Here is a 17,770-nt window from a genome sequence, read left to right as displayed (position 1 = left end):
CCTTGCAACAAAAGACTGTACACATTAATAACAAAACCCCATATTTGTATAAACATAGTCAACATGGCACCCCACAACTGCTTACACAGTACCTAGTAAATGGCTGAGACATACCCCCAGAAGATTTACAGGATTTTCCTCCAGTTTCCCATCCCATAGCAGGAGGTGCAGAGCCGACGGCAGGTAGTAAATGTCCATCTAACGAGAGTGATCAAACAGGGGGACGGGGCCAAATGCCAAAATCTTCCCAGTGAGGAGCCTTGGCCAATCCGCACCTAGGATGTTAACTGGTCCGTGCCTATTCTCCGTCACCTTTGCTCCAGGGCAGTGGGGATTGGGAGCCACATCCGGGAATACAGGCAGCTCCCAGGGCTGTAGTGTGCTGCTGCCGCTGTGCTGTCCGTGCGGTACGGTGCCCTGGGCCTGCTGCCCTGAGCGCCGGCACTGGATGCTCATCATTTTCCGTGGGTGCTACCGGGCCCGAGCATCCACGGAATCGGCACCTATGCCCTACACACACACACACACACACACACACACACACACACACACACACACACACACACACACACACACACACACACAGCCTGTCCCACCCCCCCCCAGTCCCTACACACACGCACACACAGCCTGCCCCCCCAGTCCCTACACACACACAGCCTGCCCCCCCCAGTCCCTACACACACACAGCCTGCCCCCCCCCAGTCCCTACACACACACACACACACACACACACACACACACACACACACACACACACACACACACACACACCTGTTCCCCCCCAGTCCCTACACACACACACACACACACACACACACACACACACACACACACACAGCCTGCCCCCCCCAGTCCCTACACACACACATACACAGCCTGTTTCCCCGCCATCCCTACACACACACATACACAGCCTGTCGTCCCTACACACACATACACAGCCTGTTCCCCCAGTCCCTATACACACACAGTCCCCCCCAGTCCCTACACACACACATACACAGCCTGTTCCTCCCCCCCAGTCCCTACACACACACACAGCCTGTTCCCCCAGTCCCTACACACACACACACACACACACACACACACACACACACACACACACACACACACACACACACACACACACACACACACACACACACACACACAGTCTGTTCCCCCCAGTCCCTACACACTCTGTTCACCCCCCCCAGTCCCTACACATACACAGCCTGTCCCCCTCCCCAGTCCCTACACACACACAGCCTGTTCCCCCCAGCACCCCCCCCTCCCCTCCCCATACACACAAAGCCAGCCTACCCCCTCCAGGCACCATAGTATGCACACACACACACACACACACTGCTCGCCCCTCACCCACCCAACCCGTTACTGAGCAAGCGGGACACAGAAGAAGAAAGCAGGGGTGCATAAAGACAGACCAGGCACGGTCGGGGGCGTGGCCTAATCACGGGTCCGTAACCACGCCCCTTTGAGAGAGAAAAATCCTAACATTCAGCAAGCAGCAGGAGCCGGTCTCGGCAGAGAAAGTCACCCGACTTCCAGGCAGGCAAGTCCGCTGCTGGCTGCTGCTGTCTTGCACGCTGGCCGGCGCTTGTGCCTTATCTCAAGGGGGCGGGACATCAGACGGCTACTGAACAGGAAAACATTTTTTTCCTGTTTCCATCTGCAGGGGATCCTGTGGGCCTATTTTGAAGAGGGGGCCTGGAGCTGCAGCTCCATCCGCCCCATTGTTAATCCGGCCCTGTGCGTGACAAATGGACACTCAGGCTTGGCACTTTAATTGCCTGTTGCTCGTGACAATAACAGTCTCTGTGTACTCAATCAGAACTTCGGTAATGGTGGTGTTCACTTGCTAGACTTGTTTCAGCGGTTCCTTACTGCACAAGATGGCTGTGGCGTCCGCACCTTTCAGTAGGCCTGGTGGTGTCTGCTCTCCGGCTGTGACATCTCACACTCGCTCACCCGGTTCTCAGTTTCCCTGTAGCACCCCGCTGCTTCTGCTCTGCAGTGTTGCTCTCACCACCCGTGACCATGTGGTTTGCATCTGTTACTCAGCTCCTGCTCCGCTCCTCACTCAGCATGTCCAGCCCTCCAATCACTTCCATCAGACACCTCCTTCTTCATCCCACAATGCTCCTCTGCTCCCGGGCTGCCTTACCCAATCCTCACTCAGTATCTGGACCATGTGTTCGGACTAGTGTCCGTCCTTAACCCCTTCTGTACCAGCACTTTACCCTCTCCGCTGCAGACATTGTAAGTTAGCCTTAAAGGGGAACACACACACACACACACACACACACACACACACACACACACACACACACACACACACACACACACACACACACACACACACACCACTTTCAGGGGTTCCACAGAGGTCCTGGGTAGGACACCCTGTTTGCCTTGCCTATTTTCAAGCATTGCACTCTCTCTGCTATGGTCCTGATTCATGTTTGTAAGTACAGCAAAAAAAAGTAACTTTGTGTCTGGAACAAACCATGCTGTCATGAAAGGGGAACAAATACATTTATATTTTTTTCTGTGCCGGGTAAATACTGGCTGTGTTTTCATGTAGCCCACAAATGTTGGCTTTATTTTTACACTGCAATTTAGATTTCAGTTTGAACACACCCCACCCAAATCTAACTCTTTCTGCACGTTACATCTGCCCCACCTGCAGTGCAACATGGTTTTGCCCAGTTGGTTGCATTTTTTGCTTTACTTACAAACATGAATCAGGCCCACTGTGTAGACTTTACCTATAGAGATCATTTAAGGCAACTGTTGCAGTAACGGATGTAGAGCTAAGTCAGTTTAATTTTACCTGCAGGATTTTCTCTGCAGTAAGATAGGTCTACAGCAGAGGTTTCCAAACGAGATCCTCAAGACACCCCAACAGTCCAGGTTTTAGGTATATCCATGGCTCTGCACAGATGGTTAAATCAAATTGACTAAGTTGCTAATTAATACCCCTTTCAGACTGACAAAAATTTCCCGGGTTATTGCACATGAACGCACATCAACCCGGGAATTTGCTCAGTGTGAAAGGGTCCTGTAAGAATATCCCAGGACGAGTGTCCCGGCATTTCATCCCAGGTCTCGACTGTGATGTTAGTGTATTAGAATGCTTAATATTTGTAGACACTCCCTTACTAATATGTGTAAGCCTGAATCTTCAGTGAAGGTCCCTGGGACCAGGGGGATGCTGGGAAGTGGGTGGTCCAGTGTGCAGTGTGCCTGGGGTTGGTGATGGAATAAAACATCACAGCAGTGAACTCACATGTCTCTGTGTCCTTATTGTTGGATTTACAAACATATGAACAAAACATGGGCCCTCATTCCGAGTTGATCGGTCGCAAGGCGAATTTAGCAGAGTTACACACGCTAAGCCTACGCCTACTGGGAGTGTATCTTAGCTTCTTAAAATTGCGACCGATGTATTCGCAATATTGCGATTACAAACTACTTAGCAGTTTCAGAGTAGCTTCAGACTTACTCTGCCTGTGCGATCAGTTCAGTGCTTGTCGTTCCTGGTTTGACGTCACAAACACACCCAGCGTTCGCCCAGACACTCCTCCGTTTCTCCAGCCACTCCTGCGTTTTTTCCGGAAACGGTAGCGTTTTCATCCACACGCCCCTAAAACGCCGTGTTTCCGCCCAGTAACACCCATTTCCTGTCAATCACATTACGATCGCCGGAGCGATGAAAAAGCCGTGAGTAAAAATACTATCTTCATTGTTAAATTACTTGGCGCAGTCGCAGTGCGAATATTGCGCATGCGTACTAAGCGGATTTTCATTGCGATGCGATGAAAAATACCGACCGATCAACTCGGAATGAGGGCCATGGTGTCAGAAGAAGTTTAACTTGGACTGTTAGTGCTCTCAGAGTGTGAAAGAATCTTTCAGAAGTCTGTAAGGCTGTGATACTCAGTGTCTGCAAAGCCTGCCGTGTGCTCCTCTCTTCAAACAGTGAGTAACCATGGATAAACTAGCTCCTCCAACCGGCATGCTGATGTCTGGTAACTTGTCTGAAAACTGGAAAAGATTTAAGCAAAGGTTTAATATATATCTTGCAGCATGTGGAGCTGATACGGAGGCTGACAAAACTAAGGCATCCATTTTCCTCCATGTGATAGGAGAGGATGTGCTGGACATTTATAATAGTTTTCAGTTTGCTGAGGGGCAGAATATGGTGCTATCTTCTATAATGCAAAAGTTTGAAGATTACTTTGTGCCAAGGAAAAATGTGACGTATGAAAGATATAAGTTTTTCACATGTGATCAGAAGTCTGTAGATGGATTTGATCAGTATGTTACAGAGCTGCAATCACTCAGTAAAACCTGTGAGTTTGGTGATTTAGAGGATTCACTGATTAGAGATCGTATTGTCTGTGGAATACCTGATAATGGACTCAGAGAGAGACTGCTGAGAGAGCAAGACCTAACACTAGATAAGGCAGTGACTATGTTCAGATCTGCAGAAATAACTAGATTTCAAGCCAAAAAGTTACAGAAGGAGGCTGATGGTGCTGTCCATGTAATGCAGAGAACAGAGCCAAGCAAACCTCCATTCTCAAGAATTAAGCAGTCTAAGCCACAGTCTAACAAGGAAATGTGTAGTAGATGTGGAAATGCTCACAATCCTAAAATGTGCCCAGCTTATGGTAAAACCTGCATGAAATGTAGTAGACTTAATTACCAAATGCTGTAAAATGAAAAGTGAAACAACCAAAGTGCATGCTGTTAAACAAACAGAGGAATTATTTGTGGATTGCATTGAACTTTTCAGTGCAGATAAGAAAGAATGGATTGTCCCTAACTGTGAACGAGATTGTCATTCCCTTAAAGCTTGATACTGGCGCGCAGGTGAATTTAAGATCGTTTCAAGACTATAAGACTTTTAGAGTAAAACCTAAAATTCATCCAGCCAAAGTGAAAGTTACAGGGTACACTGGGGAGGAAATTCCTGTGAAAGGTACATGCTTAGTGACACTGAAATATAAGGGACAACAGTTTAAAACATCTCTACTGATTGTGGATAAAAATGTGTAACCGATTCTAGGATTAAGTTCCTGTGAGAAACTACGCTTGCTAAAGAAAGTTTTTATGGTGACATCACAAGTAGAAGATGACTGCAAATCAATGTTTACAGAATACAGAGACTTGTTTGAAGGTCTAGGTTGTTTGCCTGGAGAGCATAAAATAAATATAGACACGCAAGTTTCTTCAGTGATACACCCCTGTAGAAAAGTGCTGTTTGTGCTGAGAGAAAAACTGAAACAAGAGTTAAATCGCATAGAAGCCTTGGGTGTGATACAGAAAGTTGATGAGCCTACTGAATGGGTAAGCTCCTTAGTAATTGTTGAAAAGAAAAATGGACAACTCAGAAAATGTCTAGACCCCAGAGATTTAAACAAAGCTATTAAATGAGAACATTTCAAACTACTAACCAGAGATGAAATCATGTCGCAATTTGCGGGTGCAAAATGGTTCAGTAAATTGGACGCATCTTCAGGATTCTGGCAAATGATGCTAGATGAGGCCAGCTCAAAGATTTGTACATTTAATACACCAGAAGGTCGATATAGATTTCTTCGACTACCATATGGAATATTGTCTGCTCCAGAAGTATATCACAAATAGATACACATGATTTTTGAGCATATTCCAGATGTTGAAACAATGATGGATGACATTATTGTCTGGGGATCTACAAAGGAAGAACATGATTCTAGATTGAGACAAGTAATGGAACTTGTCAAGAAAGTGAATCTAAATCTAAACAAGGACAAATGTGAATTTGGCATGAGTACACTTACCTTTATGGGCGACGTGGTCTCGGATCAAGGTGTAAAACCAGACCCAAGGAAAATATCAGCCATAGTGAGCATGGAACATCCTAACAACAAAGACGACATCAGAAGATTCCTAGGAATGATTACTTACTTAGGAAAGTTTATCTCTCAACTCTCTGAACGAACAGCCTCTCTTAGATGGTTGTTGGACAAAGATAACGAGTGGATGTGGTCACATGAACAAGAAGAAAGTTGGCAAAACTTGAAACAGATCATTACAGAGCAACCAGTGCTAAAATTCTTTGATCCTGCGAAAAGAATAAGAATTTCAGCAGATTCTTCGCAATTTGGCCTAGGCTCAGTGCTATTACAAGTACATGAGGATACATGGCAACCAGTATTCTATGCATCAAGAGCACTGACAAGTGCTGAAACAAGGTATGCTCAGATAGAAAAAGAACTTCTAGCGATCACATATGCATGTGAGCGATTTCATCAGTTTGTGTATGGTCAAACATTTACAGTGGAAACTGACCACAATCCATTGGTAGCTATCATGACTAAATCATTACATGACTGTCCCATGAGAATTCAACAAATGCTTATCAGACTACAGAAATATGATGTACACTTGCTGTACTGTCCCGGCAAATACATGTACATTGCTGATACACTTTCTCGTGCTGTGGACAAAAGTGAAGGTTCCAAAAGTCTGATGGATGAAGAGATAGAAGCCTATGTTAATTTGATCGTAGCTTCTCTACCAGTGTCTCATGCAAGACAAGAACAGATTAGGAAAGAAACTGAGACAGATGACACAATGAAAGTGTTGAAAGATATCATTTTGAAAGGTTGGCCAGCAGAAAAACATGCGTGCCCGCTGTCTATACATGATTATTGGATGTACCGCAGTGACCTTACAGTTGTCGATGGTATTATTTACAAAGGCAATAGGTTTGTCATACCTGCACGACTAAGAAAAACTATGCTGTGCAAGATACATGAAGGCCACTTAGGAGAAGAAAAATGTAAGCGGAGAGCGCGTGAAGTTATGTATTGGCCAAGAATGAACCAAGACACAGCACAGACTACAGCTACATGTGAATTATGCCTTACGTATAGACCGAAACAACAAGTCGAGCCACTGAGTCCTCACGCAGTGCCAGAGAGACCGTACCAGAAAGTTGGCGCAGATTTGTTTGATTGTAATGGGAAAACGTACATTGTCGTGACTGATTATTACTCTAACTACCCTGAGGTGAAGACACTACATACAACTACTAGTAAAGCCGTAATCAATTGCATGAAGTCAATCTTTACTAGGCATGGTGTTCCTATGTAAGTGTTCACTGACAATGGTCCTCAGTTTTCCAGTGCTGAATTTAGACAATTTGCTGATGAGTGTGAATTTGTCCATACTATGTCAAGTCCCCACTATCCACGCTCAAATGGGTTGGTGGAAAGTTCAGTAAAAACTGTAAAAAGTCTCATGAAAAAAGCTCAAGAAGGTAAAGAAGATTTCTACAAAAGTCTTTTAATCTACCGCAGTACACCTTTACAGAATGGACTTTCTCCTGCACAAATGCTGATGGGAAGGAGGATTAGAGCAAATCTCCCAATACATGATGAACTGCTTAATACACATAACTCAGCGTTGGTCAGACTGAGTAAGGAATGTCAACAGGCGAAACAGAAACTGTTCCATGACAGGCGAGCAAAAAGCTTATCTGATCTAAAATCGGGTGACCAAGTCCATCTCAGAGATCACGAGAAAGGTATTTGGGTGCAGAAAGGTATTGTGCAAGCACAAGTAGCACCAAGATCTTATACTATACGTACAGAGCATGGAAAGGAAGTAAGAAGAAATCGGGTGGATTTAAGATCTCAACCTAACCATAACGAAGACAACATGACTGAAGAATACCCTTCATCTGACATGTATGATGATCCTGATAATGGTGAACAAACCACGATTCTAGAAAGGTCCAACATGGTCGATGAAACAAAGACTGTGTATGAAAGACCCAAAAGGGAAATACGCAGACCTGAGAGACTCATTGAAACGTGTTAGATGATGTTCTTAATATAACGTTGTTAATTGTTGCATTGAAGCGTACAGGGCTAAGAAAAGAGGATGTGATGTTAGTGTATTAGAATGCTTAATATTTGTAGACACTCCCTTACTAATATGTGTAAGCCTGAAACTTCAGTGATGGTCCCTGGGACCAGGGGGATGCTGGGAAGTGGGTGGTCCAGTGTGCAGTGTGCCTGGAGTTGGTGATGGAATAAACAGCACAGCAGTGAACTCACATGTCTCTGTGTCCTGATGACTGGATTTACAAACATATGAACAAAACATCGACCAGGGTTGAATCCGGGATCGTCCCGTGATGCGGTGCAGTATCAACGGGTAAGCCGGGTCAAGGCGACCCGGCACCCATAATTATCTACAAGCACAGCCTTTGGTAGCGTCAGCGGTGACGTCACCAACCTGGCAACACGCCGGGTCGGGCCGCAAGTCTGAAAGGGTCTCAAGCCTGGGAAGCACCCGTGTACACAGTCCCGGGTGCGACCCGGCTATTGTCAGTGTGAAAGGGGTATAAGTCACCTGTGGCCAAGCATGGATGCATTTATTACCAGGACCGTTGGGGTGCCTTGAGGACCGCGTTTGGGAACCTCTGGTCTACAGTATGTGGGTTATCCCTCCCTTAGTAACGGGCCGTGCTTATAGGGGAAAGGCATTGTGCCAGAGTCTACTGCACATGTGCAGGTCTCCGGGAACATGGCGCCCGTGCCGCGTTCCAGAGGAGATCTCTATTGTGCATGCATGAATCACCAGAAAATAGCCATGATGGCCATTTCTCGAGTGATATTTACCACTCTGCAGCCAGCTCCGAACCAACAGAGAGGAGAGTATAATGAAATAGGTGCAGGGAGTGTCATGTGTGGGCCCCCTTGGACCCAGGGGGCCCGTGCGCACCCCACATCTTGCACCCATTATAGATACGCCAGTGATTTGAGGATGGTATGGGGAGATGAGGTCCTACTCGGGTTGTGTGTATAAGCATGTTATATTTGTGTATTTGGATGTGTCTTTGCACACAGGTTTATAATATGGAGTGTTTCATGCTTATGCCTAACTTTGGGTTTATTATTACGATGCTTTCATTTGCTTTCAATGGGGGCGATTCAATTGTTCTACCCCGCGGCTGCCACTAGATGGTACCGGACAGAGCATTTCAATTGTTGCTCTTTCTTTAGGCGTGAATACCCATGGGGGAGGACACATTTTAGCTTGCAGCTTTCACATGTGGTGAGATGAAATGTGCAATGAGTCAGCACTTTATGTCCCAGATTTATAAAGCCTTGGAGAGAAAGTACCAACCAGCTCCTAACTGCCATGTTACAGTCTGTGTTTGACAAATGACAGTTAGGAGCTGATTGGTTGGTACTTTATCACTGTGCAATTTATTACTCTCCATGGCGCATAAATCTGGGCCATTGTGTCCAAACGGGAGTTTGGACATCCCAAGCAGTACTAACGGGCATGCACTTGCGCCCACAGGTGGGGGTACGGGGCAATTGAATTGCACAGATCGGTGCTCATTAGGTTTGGGCACCCACAAAAACATCTGTGGTCTTATAAATGCCCCCACTGTTGTCATCTTAATCTTAAATTATATTGCTGATGTTACGTAAGCGTTTTATGTTCTTGTAGCTACATGATCACCCATATTATACCAAGTCCCTTGTATAATGTGATGCATTTAACCCAGTGTGATCTGCAGATGTCTGCAGGCATCTCACCAGCTATTTTTAATATGTTGCTTAGGATCAGTTTTCTCAGCTGCAGATATTTCTCATTCATTTGAAATGAGCCGGATGTCAGCGTTACTCCTGGAGCTGTTTTCCAGACCTTATACTGTGGCTGTTTTCTCTACCCCCGGCTCAGATCTTTTGTTCTTGTAGCCCCTAAACCGACCATTTATCTTCATGGGCCAAACACTTTAGACTTTACATCTGGGCAGCCTGGAGGAAGGCTGCGGAGGGATCGCGGAGGCTACGGTTAATTTGAATTCCAGAATTTTGGCTGCCAGGTACGGAGGTTGAGGTGAAGAGACATTTTTATTCTTACCACGTTGGCCACGTGAAATTATTTTGCTGCTGGGAAAGCAGGAAGTCAGAATGTTATTAATCAAGGACATCAAAAGCAGACACTTTACACAAGATAATAATCGGCAGCTACACGTCCATAATAAATGCTTCTCTGGATGTCTCAAACTCCAGGGGAAATTTAGAAATGTCTCTGCACAGCAAGATTGCAAAAACTGCCTTAACAGGTTGCTGTCAAAAAAAAAAAAGCTCCATATTTATGGACACGCTATAAAAACACTAGTTACACGTTTCACCTGTCGTTGGAAATACGTTGTTGCATAAACAGCAAATTAGAAAAACAAAACAAAAAAAACGATTGTTTCAGAAATTAGTAGTAATCCAGGAAAGTTCATCGATAATTGAAAAGATTTTAGTTAGAAGTGCTGGATACCACACACTGATATAGGGGGCATGTATTAATGGTAGTGATACGGGTTCCCGGTCACATGACTGACACCGGCATCCCGACAATTAGAATGCTGACAGGGGACGGGGTCATTATATTACCCCTCCCCTGCCCCCGACCCTAACCTAGGACTAAGATGGTGGAGGTGGTGGCTAGGGCTAAGACTCCTCGGGGGAGGCGGTTATGGCTGCCCCACCCCTCAAAGTGCCTAGCCCTAAGAACCCCCTTCCCTGGATCATAACCCTAAAGGGCCCCATACACTACTGCGACATGTCCATCCGACCTGTCGCAGGCGATCGCTGGCGATCACCCCGGCAGTTTCCCGGGCGGCAGGATCGCCCAAGATACATTGTATGCTGTCCTTTCGCATACGATATATCTTGGGCGATCCTGGCCGATCCCAGCCACGCCTGCGGGGTCAGACCAGATTGAATGCGCAGCACATTCAATCTGGAGGATCCGATCGGATGCTCACGGAGCCGCGCATCGGATCGGATACACAGCCAAAATGCCCGATTTCACCCAATATATCGGGCCGAATGCCCGAATTGGGCTGAAATCGGTAATAATCGTTCTAGTGTATGGGGCTCTTAAGACTGCACCCGTTACTTACCCTCGGGATGTCAGTATTCGCTGTTCCGGCACCGGGATTACGAGTGGTGTCCTGATTCCAGCGTCGGTCACATGACCGCATCCCATATTACTAACTGTGACAGTGGTGCAGCTATTATAGTCAGTATTGTGGTGTTTTTTTCTTTTATTAAATAAATGATCCCCGCTAGGCACTAAAATGAACTTGCAGGGACAGTGGTAAACCAATGGGGCCAAACTCCGAAAAGCGCACATAGGGGTCAGACTCAGGGCTGCCATCAGAAATAGTGGGGCACGGGATTGACAAAAGAGACAGCCCTCGCTCCACCCCTATGTGATGTCATATATTGAGATATTACATATTACATATAGGTGGATCTACAGGGACGGTTCAGGAAGCTGATGCACAGGGAAGGCTTATTTTAAGAAGTCCCAGGGTTCCCCTCTCTGTAAGGGCCCGGGACACCAGTCCCCCCCGATGCTGCCCTGGTCAGACTGTACTAATGGAGACTGGTCTGCAGAGCCAATTAGCCTTTTGCAGGACACATTGATATAAAATCTCATACATAAGGCTATTAGTACAATACATAAAAAGAAACAAGATTAAATCAATCATTCATCGCTGAAGAGGGTGCTAAAATGCTATTACAGTTATTAGTGTTCCTTTTAGTTATACAGTAATTACGTTTGTTTGTATTTAGAGATGTATATTGATTTTTTTTGTGTTTAATATGTTTAGCAATTAATTATTTTGCTTTATTTCCTTTTGGTTATTTTTTCTTTAGATATTTGTTTATAGGACATTCATTATTTTGCATTAGTTGTTTTTATATATATATATTTTTTACATATACTGTAAGTGTACATTCTTCTATTAGGAATGAGGAGGAGGCTGAATAGGAGCTGCTCTTCGCCAGATGCTCTCCCATCTCTGTTATTGGTGAGTTCATACTTCAGAGGTGGGCAATAGGCGGCTTCATCTGTAGCACCCAGATAGCTACTTACAATATACATTGGAGAGTAAGACTGGACCTGCATCACATGACCTCTTTTGCACAACACAGGGAGGTCACATGACACGGCATACCAGGGGAGGAGGATGGATTACAGAGTGTTCTCTCTCTTTACCCTAAGGGCAGGACACATAGTATAGCAATATTACCTAGTAGAACAAACTGTAAAGGCAAGTAACAGTGGAGGAGGTGTGATGGGCATGTTCTGGAAGTCTGATCGGCATATGCAGGAGATTTATAGGGCATATGGTGATGTCAGTGGGAGGGAGGGTCTTCAGTATGCCGGCTGTCGGGATCCCGGCGCACAGTATACCGGCGCCGGGATCCCGACAGCCGGCATACCGACACTTATTCTCCCTCGTGGGGGGCCACCGTGCCCGTAGCGTGGCGAGCGCAGCGAGCCCGCAAGGGGCTCATTTGCGCTCGCCACACTGTCGGTAAGCCGGCGGTCGGGCTCCCGGCGCCGGTATGCTGGGCGCCGGGAGCCCGACTGCCGGCATATCGTAGTGAACCCAGTGGGAGATGTTGAGGATATGTGATGGAGGTCTGATGGGCATTTAAGCGGCATGTGTGGAAATCCAATGGGTATTATCAGGGTGTGGGCCCCCTCCTCTCCCGTAGCCTTCGCGCCGCTGCTAGCGCTCTGAGCGCTGCAGACTATGGCACAGTGCCAGAGTCTACAGCGAATGCACAGGACTCTGAAAAATGTCTGCCGCGCCATTTTTTCAGAGCACTGTGCCAGAGTCTCTAGTGGTCATTGCGCTAGCAGCGGCGCGGCGGCTACGGGAGAGAAGGGGGCCCTTACACGGTCAGCGATGGACTCCGTAAAGGTAAGTAAAGGAGAAATGGGTGCAGTGTGTGCGGTGTGCCCCCCCCCCCCTCCCCCTGACTCAGGGGCCCGTGTGCACCGCACACACTGCACCCATTATAGAAACGCCAATGGGTATTATGCCAAACAACAGCACAGGGAGTCTGCCTGACAGTGTTAGCAGTAAATGTGAGTCTCATTACCCAATTTGTACACAATATAATAATGTAATGAAGTGTTGTATACACAACAGACAGGGAATGGTGATTGACTGAACAGAATTCAAAAGTCAAAATCTGCGTTTTCCATATAAAATTAAATATATTAAATACATAAAAAATAGCTAAAATGCACATAAAATAATAATAACATATGCACACAAGCAAAACATCCATCAGCATCAATGGTGCATTTGTTGTATTCTGATCACAATCGGTTCATGAAAGCTGGCGACTGCCACCAGGCAGCTACAAATAATATGGCTCGGACAGGAGAATGTGCAACAGTATACAAGTCTGCATCTGCAATTATGTGACCGCACCCTTGCTGTACTTAGGGGGTAATTCCAAGTTGATCGCAGCAGGATTTTTGTTAGCAATTGGGCAAAACCATGGCCCTCATTCCGAGTTGATCGCTCAGTTTTTCGTTCGCACAACATATTTGCAAAGTTGCGTTAGTGTAGTAAATTTGCGAACATCCGCCCCCAACGTATTTTTGCTCTTTCGTACGCAGTATTACACAAAGTGGGCGTACGCCAAATGACATCGCAGCAATGCGAAAACATCGCAGCAATGCGAAACCATCGCATTAACACATACTTCATCGTAAAAATACTAAGTTGTAGTATATTTACACATTTATCATTAAAAGTGCTCACTTTTGCGGGCAAACGCACCACAATGGTTTTTTTTTACTATTAAGTGGAATAACACCTTCCAATTAAAAGTCCACAAGCCCTCCTCAATTACAAATCCAATTAGTGAAATGAATTGTAATGTTCATGATCAATTAAGTCTTTTTAAAATACCTGAAGAACACTTTGTAGCCATAATTGTACCTAAATTATTTTAGAATTTTAATATAAATATAGATGTTTGCAATGTGCTTGGTCTAATGTTTTTATTTTTATTTTTTAAGTAGAGTTTTAGTATGTGAATGAAGGTGTTTGCATGTTTATTTAGACAATAACAACATATGTCTTTTTTACATTTTAAACAAACTTACGTTAGATGTATGAAATGTTTAAGGTAATAAATGTCTGTTCGTCATTCTGCAGTTCCTTCATTGCATTAATAAATAATAAACACCCGCTTAACTTGAAAACAAATTTTTTTTGGTTTTTTTATAATATAAACATTTTTTTTTTTTTTTTAAACAAAAATTAAAACAACGTTTGCATTTGGTCAACAAGACCCAGCAAGGCCTGGAGATGTATCCTCATGTTGCCAATAATGTCCGCAAAAGATGTGGGATCTCCAACGGCAACATCTGAAATTAAGAGATAACATAAACATTAATAACTTACTCACATTACTTGTTATACAAGCAAGGCACAAAGCACACTTTAATGCAGGCATGTCCAAACTGCATCCCTCAAGCTGGTGTGAAACTACATATACCAGCATGCCTTGACTCAGTTTTGGGGCCAGGGAAAGCCAAAGCTGTGTCAGGGCATGCTGGGATGTGTAGTTTCTCAACAGTTGGAGGTCCGCAGTTTGGACAGGCCTGCTTAATGGCAAAGTTACTACATCATGGCTGTTTTATGGTACAATCATTAGCAGAAAAACACACAAGCCTGCTCTGGGTTTTTTTAATAAATTTTTGCCGTTTACGAGACCATGGGGTACATTTACTACTATGTGAGTTATATTTAAGATGGAGCGTTGCCCATAGCAAACAAGGAAAAATAAGAATATTATCTTGTAGAAGTGGTTCCCCAATTGTAAAGTATAATCTTATTGGTTGCTATGGGCGACATCCCATGTTAAAGATAACTACCATCTTCGTCAATGTTACACCATGTTGGCATTCATTTACATCTGGAGTGTATTTATGATTTTTTTTATGGGTTTGGTCCTGCATCATCACACTGCATATCAACATCTTCAGAAGGACAACAGATCCTAGCATGCCCACACTCCCTGAAAGCTGACCTTACTAAATAAGGTCAAACAGGTTTGACTTTAGCCAATAATCATTTTGTGAGTGTAACTTTCACACCACAAATCAGTGTGTCATTAGGCTGCATAACAAAGTGAAGCATGTGATTTGTAAGTGCAAATATTAAGACTACACAGGCACAAGTGTAAAAGACCAACAACATACTAAACTCCACTCAGGTCTAACTGTTTCCCTGAAAACCTAACACATATAAACCCTGTTGTCCTGGCAACCCTGTCGACCTAATGAGTGTCGACCTAGAGTGGACACACAAAACATTGCACACATAAACACTGTACATATAATGACACTCACAAAAATGTAAATACAACATGTAGACCATGAAGAATAACACAAATATTTGTCCTTGGTACAAGAATTCCAACAGTACAACACTGCATGTTTTGGCATTGTAAGTGTAAGTAGGTAATCATTTTTGGAGAACATGTTAAAACACTTACTTTCCTCTGCAACATGATGGTTGACAGTTAATTCAGCAGGGGCTTCTTCTGCCCACTCACTGGGTGGGGAAGGCGGCTGGATGGGGAAGGAGGAGGGATTGGGGAAGGAGGAGGGATTGGGGAAGGAGGAGGGATGGGGGAAGGAGGCTGGATGGGGGAAGGAGGCTGGATTGGGGATGTAATTTCAGAGGGTGGGTCTGATTGAGAGGGCGAGGGGGGCGGAGAGAAAGTTAAGCCAATAGAGGGTGAGGGGGGCTGAGAAGGTGAGTTTGAAGTTGAAGGAGAAGGGGTATGGGAAGGAGGAGAAGGGGTCACAGAAAGAGATAGAGAGGTGGTGTGAGAAGGGGAGTGGAAAGTGGAGTGGGCCTGGGAAGCTGAGGGGGACTGGGAAGCTGAGGGGGACTGGGAAGCTGAGGGGGACTGGGTAGCTGAGGGGGACTGGGAAGCTGAGGAGGACTGCGAAGGGGAGGGGGAGTGAGAAGGGGAGGGGGAGTGAGAAGGGGAGGGGGACTGGGAAGGGGAAGGGGGCTGAGAGGTCTGCCGTTGTTCTCGTCCTATAATGATATTTTTGAAAAAATTTATTTTGCATGTTAAATTACATACTAAACAATTTGAAAAATCACTGTTCTGTTCCATGTAAAAGACTGTGGTTTGTTTTTCTGAAAAATACACATTTTAAAAACATCATCATGTTGCCCACAGCAAACAAAATGAGTCAAAACTTTTACTTTGAAGCTCATTCCTTAATCTATTCCATTGAGTCATATTGATTGGTCTAGGCAACATCACCAGATAACTATTCAAGGCACCTTATTATATAGACAGCACTGATCAAGTATTTGGGTACAGTTTCCTGCCTGGTTATTAATTCTGGAAAACATGCACTTGTTTGGTGACACTTTGCTACAGTCAGTACTGTTTGCCCTAACCACACACACTGTCCTATGTTATAAAAATGGACAATCAGCGTTGCAATTAGCCTACCACTTAGTGTAAATTTCTTAAATTTTTGCTAAGAATCTTATGTAATGTAACTTACTGCGTGCATGCATAGCCCGTATTTGCTGGCGGATCTCCGCCAACAGCTCTGGCGTCCTCCTGCGGAGATCACTCCATCTCCGCGCTAGTTGGATGATTGTCCGCCTGCTGCGGACGCGAGTCCGCAGCAGGCGGCGGACCTCCGCGTAGGCCTCGCGCTTAACCCGATTTGGGATGAAGCGCCCAACGCGGCCTACGCGGCGGTCCATCACCGCAACTAGGACGCGGAGCTCCCGCCTGGTGAAAGGTGCAGCACGCATCATGGCAATGGCGTTTTCCTTATTAGGGCATATATTTATAGTGTCTGTTAGCATGTGATTGGTCAAAAATCTATGTTGTCATTTCTAATAACTTTATTGATCTTTGCAATGCTGTGAAGAGCAGAGTGTTATTTCGCACGAGCGGAAATACGCATTCGCATTAGCAAAATTTTTAGCAAAAAAAAAAAAAAAACACAGACACAGAGACACACAGTTTTGAAAAAATTCCTACAAATATCTGTGTACTCACCACAGTTTGTGTGATCATTCAGCTGGACAGTCACAAAGTGGGCAACATTCAATTTCATTTGTTTGTGTGTTTGTTTAAATAATCAGGATTTTAGGATATAAAACAAATAAGGACACTATTTAGCATCATCACATTTTTAACATTTCAAATCTAAAATTGAAAGCTTAACGTGTTAACGGATTTTTAGTATCAAAAAAATTACACATTCCAACACACCAAAAGCATTACACAATGACCTTACAATATCAAACAAAATGTCAACATTACAAATAATACATAAGCATACTGTGATTTTAATTTGGATAAAAAAGATAATATAAAAACACTATACCTGAAATATTCAGCAACAATGCTTGCCCTGACTTGGCTCCCCCTCCGTGTAACACTCCCCCCACCGAAGTGTCGAACAACCCCTGGCTCCTCATCAGGCAATTCCTCTGTCTGAGGAAGCTCTACGCTACTCCTTACCGCGATATTGTGTAGTATTGCGCACAGAACCACTAGTTTACTTGCCATCTCCGGCGAATACATGATGTCGCCACCAGTGCGGTGGAGCACACAAAACCGCCCTTTAAGGACCCCAATTGTGCGCTCCACCAGCTGCCTAGTGGCAGTAAGCGCGGAGTTAAATGCCGTCTGTGGTCCTGGCCTGGGATTACGGTAAGAAGTCATGAGCCAGGGGGTGCAAGGATATCCACGGTCTCCTGTTTGAGGAAAAACCAAAATTAGAAATAGTAAATTTTGAAAAAAAAAAATTGTAAGAAATATGTGCAACAACTCACCCAATAACCACATGTCTGCTCGTTGATTTGATCTTA

At 44.9% G+C, this 17,770-nt stretch overlaps 1 long non-coding RNA gene across 2 annotated transcripts; it reads right to left on the bottom strand.

The window, feature by feature from the left end:
* Positions 1-14,180: 14,180 nt before the first annotated feature.
* LOC134911859 (uncharacterized) lies at positions 14,181-17,494 on the bottom strand. Of its 2 annotated transcripts, XR_010176908.1 has the most exons (4): positions 17,284-17,494; positions 16,953-16,974; positions 15,405-15,958; positions 14,181-14,271 (listed from the first exon to the last, which is right to left on the bottom strand). It is a non-coding gene; the product is annotated as an uncharacterized LOC134911859 (long non-coding RNA). The 2 variants fall into 2 exon arrangements; XR_010176907.1 differs by lacking the exon at positions 17,284-17,494 and having other exon boundaries at positions 16,953-17,069.
* Positions 17,495-17,770: the final 276 nt, after the last annotated feature.

This window comes from Pseudophryne corroboree, chromosome 4 (assembly GCF_028390025.1).
Source record: "Pseudophryne corroboree isolate aPseCor3 chromosome 4, aPseCor3.hap2, whole genome shotgun sequence".
NCBI lineage: Eukaryota > Metazoa > Chordata > Amphibia > Anura > Myobatrachidae > Pseudophryne > Pseudophryne corroboree.
The sequence above is the reverse complement of the archived record's forward strand: the minus strand, read 5'-3'. Positions and strand labels throughout refer to the sequence as shown.